The following is a 5,922-nucleotide window of genomic DNA, read 5'->3' as shown; positions in this document are numbered from 1 at the left end:
GAACTTATTGCTACCGGGTAATGCCATTTGGTTTGAAGAACGCCGGGGCAACTTACATGAGAGCAATGACCACGGTGTTTCATGATATGATACATAAGGAGATTGAGGTATACGTGGACGATGTGATCATAAAATCAAAGCATCAAGCCAACCACGTTGGGGATTTGAGGAAATTCTTCCTGAGACTTCGCAGGTACAACCTCAAGCTTAACCCTGCCAAGTGCGCATTTGGTGTTCCATATGGAAAGCTGTTGGGATTTATAGTCAGTCGGCGAGGCATCGAGATAGACCCATCAAAAATCAAAGCCATCCAAGAATTGTCACCTCCAAGGAACAAGACTGAAGTAATGAGTTTGTTAGGGAGGTTAAATTACATCAATAGGTTTATTGCGCAGCTCACGACAACTTGTGAGCCTATTTTCAAATTGTTGAAGAAGGATGCTGTGGTCAAATGGACTGATGAGTGTCAAGAAGCGTTTGATAAGATAAAAGGATACTTGTCAAACCCACCCGTACTGGTCCCGCCAGAACCAGGAAGACCTTTGATTCTTTACTTGACAGTCTTGGAAAATTCATTTGGTTGTGTACTGGGGCAACATGACATCACCGGCAGAAAGGAACAGGCCATCTACTACCTTAGCAAGAAGTTCACAGCTTATGAGGTTAAGTACACTCATCTGGAAAGGACATGTTGCGCCCTAACTTGGGTAGCTCAGAAATTGAAACACTATTTGTCATCCTACACTACTTACCTCATTTCGCGTCTGGATCCGTTGAAATATATTTTTCAAAAGCCTATGCCAATAGGGAGACTTGCAAAGTGGCAGATATTGCTCACAGAATTTGACATCATCTATGTAACTCGGACTGCAATGAAAGCCCAAGCATTGGCCGATCATTTAGCCGAAAACCCGGTCGACGAAGAGTACGAGCCATTGAGAACTTATTTTTCCGATGAAGAAGTAATGCATATTGGTGAGATGGAGCAAATTGAAAAACCTGGCTGGAAACTTTTCTTTGATGGGGCTGCTAACATGAAAGGAGTCGGGATAGGAGCTGTGATTATTTCTGAAACCGGGCATCACTATCCTGTTACGGCTCAACTTCGGTTTTATTGGCACCAATAATATGGCTGAGTATGAAGCTTGTATTTTGGGGTTAAGGCTAGCTGCAGACATGGATATCCAGGAAATCTTGGTCTTGGGAGATTCGGATCTTCTGGTACATCAAATTCAAGGAGAATGGGAAACACGAGACTTGAAGCTCATACCATACCGGCAATGTTTACATGATCTTTGTCAGCGGTTTCGATCAGTGGAGTTCAGGCACATTCTAAGGATCCATAATGAAGTCGCCGATGCATTGGCCACCTTGGCATCAATGTTGCACCATCCGAACAAAGCTTATGTGGATCTACTGCATATTCAAGTCCACGATCAGCACGCTTACTGCAACATGGTTGAAGAGGAATTTGATGGTGAACCATGGTTCCACGACATCAAGGAGTATATCAGAATGGGGATATATCCAGCGCAAGCCACAAGGGATCAAAAGAGAACCATTAGACGGTTGGCAAATGGATTATTCTTAAGTGGAGGAGTTTTGTATAAAAGAACACCAGACCTTGGATTATTAAGATGCATAGATGCTAAACAAGCTACGGCTGTCATGTCTGAAGTACATTCGGGAGTTTGCGGATCCCACATGAGCGGATATGTTTTGGCAAAGAAAATTCTCCGAGCTGTTACTATTGGCTTACCATGGAGCGAGATTGTATCAGTTTTGTGCGCAAATGTCATCAATGCCAGATACGCGGAGATTTGATTCATTCTCCACCATCCGAGTTGCACACAATGTCGGCACCTTGGCCCTTCGTCGCTTGGGGCATGGATATTATTGGACCAATTGAGCCAGCAGCATCCAATGGGCACAGGTTCATTCCGGTAGCCATTGATTATTTCACCAAATGGGTTGAGGCCAGAACATTCAAATCAGTGACCAAGAAAGTTGTGGTAGATTTTGTTCACTCAAATATCATATGTCGATTCGGAATCCCAAAGGTGATCGTCACAGATAACGGTGCTAATCTTAACAGTAACTTAATGAGAGAAGTATGTCAACAGTTTAAGATTATACATCGCAATTCCACCCCATATCTGCCCAAGGCGAATGGAGCAGTCGAGGCAGCCAACAAAAACATAAAGAAGATACTTCGGAAAATGGTAGAAGGTTCGAGACAATGGAACGAAAAATTACCATTTGCATTGTTGGGATACCGCACTACTGCTCGCACTTCGGTAGGAGCAACTCCTTATTTGCTGGTATATGGCACTGAAGCGGTAATTCCTGTAGAAGTTGAGATTCCTTCCCTTCGGATCATCGTCGAAACTAAGATTGATGATGATGAATGGGTCAAAACCCGTTTGGAACAGTTAAACTTGATTGATGAAAAATAATTGACAGCAGTATGTCATGGTCAATTGTATCAAAGAAGAATAGCAAGAGCATACAACAAAAAGGTGCGTCCCCGAAAGTTCGAAGTGGGTCAACAGGTGCTGAAACGTATTCTTCCACATCAGGTTGACGCGATGGGAAAATTTGCCCCAAATTAGCAAGGACCGTTCATTGTGACCAGAGTATTATCCAATGGTGCATTATGTTTAACAGATATTGAAGGAAAATGCATAGACATGGCTATCAATTCTGATGCAGTAAAGAGATATTATGCATGATTTTTTCTTTGGTATATTATTGAATGTTTGTATTTGGCATTATTTCGAAGATTGGAATGACAAAGGTAATTTATTCTGCTATCCAAACACTGTACCTTTTGTTCACCCTTTTGAGCCATATTTGTTTCTTTACTACCCTCTTTTGGAATCAATAGTTAAAAAAAAATTATAGCAGTGAACTACGTTTGACCTGATTCCTCAAAGAGGATACGTAGGCGCCTCACGGCTCAGTCATAGGGTGCATAATATGCATAATGTGCATAAAATGAAACATCAAGAGACCCCCAATCAAGAACTGGGGCAGGAATTGTATTGGCAATAAGAAAAATGATTCCAAGAGTTGTAATTTTAAACTCATATCAAAATTGTTTAACTTTTGACACCCTTTCATTCCAACCACATACCAAAAGACCTTTCTATCAATCTTAGAAAAATGCCGAGTCAAGCAAATGGAGGTGGTTCATAACACTCTGGTCCAAATAAGAAAAAGCAATAAAAATGAGAGAGTCTTATAGGTGAAAACCCGCACGGGCACCATGAGACGACGGAAGCTGAGAGAAAGTAAAATGAGAGAGTCTTATTGATGAAAACTTTCGCAGGCGCCATAAGGCGAAAAGGAATTAAGAAATAAACAAATGGGGGAGGTTTGTTGGTGAAAACTCTTTAAGACACTGCAAGTCAAACAAGGTCCGTAAGTTGGCAAAAAGTGAAATTGGGTTGTGGAAATTTTGGAAAGATTGAAAAGGAGATTGGTTAAATAGACTGGGCTGATTAATCCAAAATGCATACCTTGATCATTGGTGCCAGTAACTCCAATCAGATAAGTTCCTTATTCCTATCTCCAACAGTCATCCAAATTTGGATTTTTCTTTTCATTCTTAATTGTCGAAATCGTCATGTTTCGTCACTAATAATCTTACTCTTCTAAAGCTTTTTGAAGTAAGTTTTATTCCAAGCAAATAAAAAGGAACGCCAAGGTATACTACCAAGATTCAAGATTGCACAATGCAAAATACGGCCATGGTACGCGGGAAGTAATAGGATGAAAATAAGATATGGGTGTGAGAAAAGTTGAATCAAAAAGTGGTTCAATAATGTCAGGAGAGACATATGATTACGATTGAAAGGGTTTGAAGTGAAAACAACAGTTGAGAATCCTACGGTTAAGGATCAATTATGAGGACAAAACAGTCTTTTTAAACCGCTTCAAGGCAGTAAAATATGACAAAGAGAAACCCCACTCCCGGCGAGAATGCCACAACTAACCACCATGCCTTAAACTAACAAGATTTTCCTTGATTTGAAACAGGGGCAAAACAATATTTGTTTCAGGAAACACCCGGTGATGGAAGTATTAGCAATCAGGCATCCACCTGGAGAACAAGGAAGAACAGTTGAAATAGCAAGCAGGCGTCCACCTGGAGAACAAGGAAGAACAGTTGAAATAGCAAGCAGGCGTCCACCTGGAGAACAAGGAAGAACAGTTGAAATAGCAAGCAGGCGTCCACCTAGAGAACAAGGAAGAACAGTTGAAATAGCAAGCAGGCGTCCACCTGGAGAACAAGGAAGAACAGTTGAAATAGCAAGCAGGCGTCCACCTGGAGAACAAGGAAGAATAGTTGAAATAGCAAGCAGGCGTCCACCTGGAGAACAAGGAAGAACAGTTGAAGTATCAGCAAACAGGCGTCCACCTGGAGAACAAGGAAGAACAGTTGAAATAGCAAGCAGGCGTCCACCTGGAGAACAAGGAAGAACAGTTGAAATAGCAAGCAGGCGTCCACCTGGAGAACAAGGAAGAACAGTTGAAATAGCAAGCAGGCGTCCACCTGGAGAACAAGGAAGAACAGTTGAAATAGCAAGCAGGCGTCCACCTGGAGAACAAGGAAGAACAGTTGAAATAGCAAGCAGGCGTCCACCTGGAGAACAAGGAAGAACAGTTGAAATAGCAAGCAGGCGTCCACCTGGAGAACAAGGAAGAACAGTTGAAATAGCAAGCAGGCGTCCACCTGGAGAACAAAGAAGAACAGTTGAAATATCAGCAAGCAGGCGTCCACCTAGAGAACAAGGAAGAACAGTTGAAATATCAGCAAGCAGGCGTCCACCTGGAGAACAAGGGAATATAATTTCAAGGTCAGGAGCCCCCCTGAAGAACAGAATGGCAATTTATTTTTGACATTTTTGGTTGAAGTCAGGAACCCACCCATAAAATGGAGGAATACACTTAGAATCAATAAGGCAAAGGAATCCAATCGGAATCCCCAGCGGGAAACAACGAAGAGTCCCAAGCAGAGGAAGGAAGTACAAGACTCGATGAAAAAAAACAAAAAGGAAACAAGCAGGTCAAGACCGGTAGTCTGAAGAGAATACGAGACAAATCGGAAGCAAAAGAGACCAAAGGGGCCACCAAGACATCAAAGCAACAAGAGACACAAAGGGCATGATCTAGATAAGATTTTGTAATTCATATACCATGGTCTAGCCTAGGTTTTTGTTTTTTTTAAGCAGGGTGTAATAAGGAGGTCAGCAAGCAGTAAAAGCAGCACGCAACAACAGTAACATCACAGTCCCATGGTAGTCCCAGCTACCAAAACTTCACGAACTACATTGACCTGATTCCCTTTAGCCAGGGATATGTAGGAAACCTTTGAAGCAAGGTTCGGTTAAATCTTTCAAAAATGCTTCACTCGGAATAGTCAAACGGGCAAAAATCGCTCGTATCCGCTCACTTTATCTTTGTACGAAAATTCTTCGTATTTTCGCACAAAGAGGGGCAACTGTGAGCACGTGATTTTTGCCTCACAAGAACTACTCCAAAAGAAATCACAAATAATTTTTTTTCTTTGTGTGCAATTTTTTTTTTGAATTTTCGTGGCATTTCGTCTGTGCATGTTCATTTTTATTCTAATTAAGGAAAAATACAAAAAAAATGGTAATGTAGATGCGTATGCATTCCGGAATTAATGTTGCATTTTTTTAGAATTAATTAATCATTGGTTTATATAAAAGGATAATAATAAAAAATAATATTTAGGAAATTATAAACCATAGTTTGGTTTTGAAAGAAGGAAAATCACAAAAAATATATAATTGTTATAATTTTTGTCATTTAAGTATGCCTTTGAGTGATTGTGATTTTTAACTACTTGTTTTAATTTGTATGTCAAAATGTTAATTGATTTTACAATTTAAT

The sequence above is a fragment of the Nicotiana tabacum genome, chromosome 20, assembly GCF_000715075.1.
Source record: "Nicotiana tabacum cultivar K326 chromosome 20, ASM71507v2, whole genome shotgun sequence".
In the NCBI taxonomy this organism is placed as follows: Eukaryota; Viridiplantae; Streptophyta; class Magnoliopsida; order Solanales; family Solanaceae; genus Nicotiana; species Nicotiana tabacum.
This window is presented reverse-complemented; position numbering follows the sequence as displayed.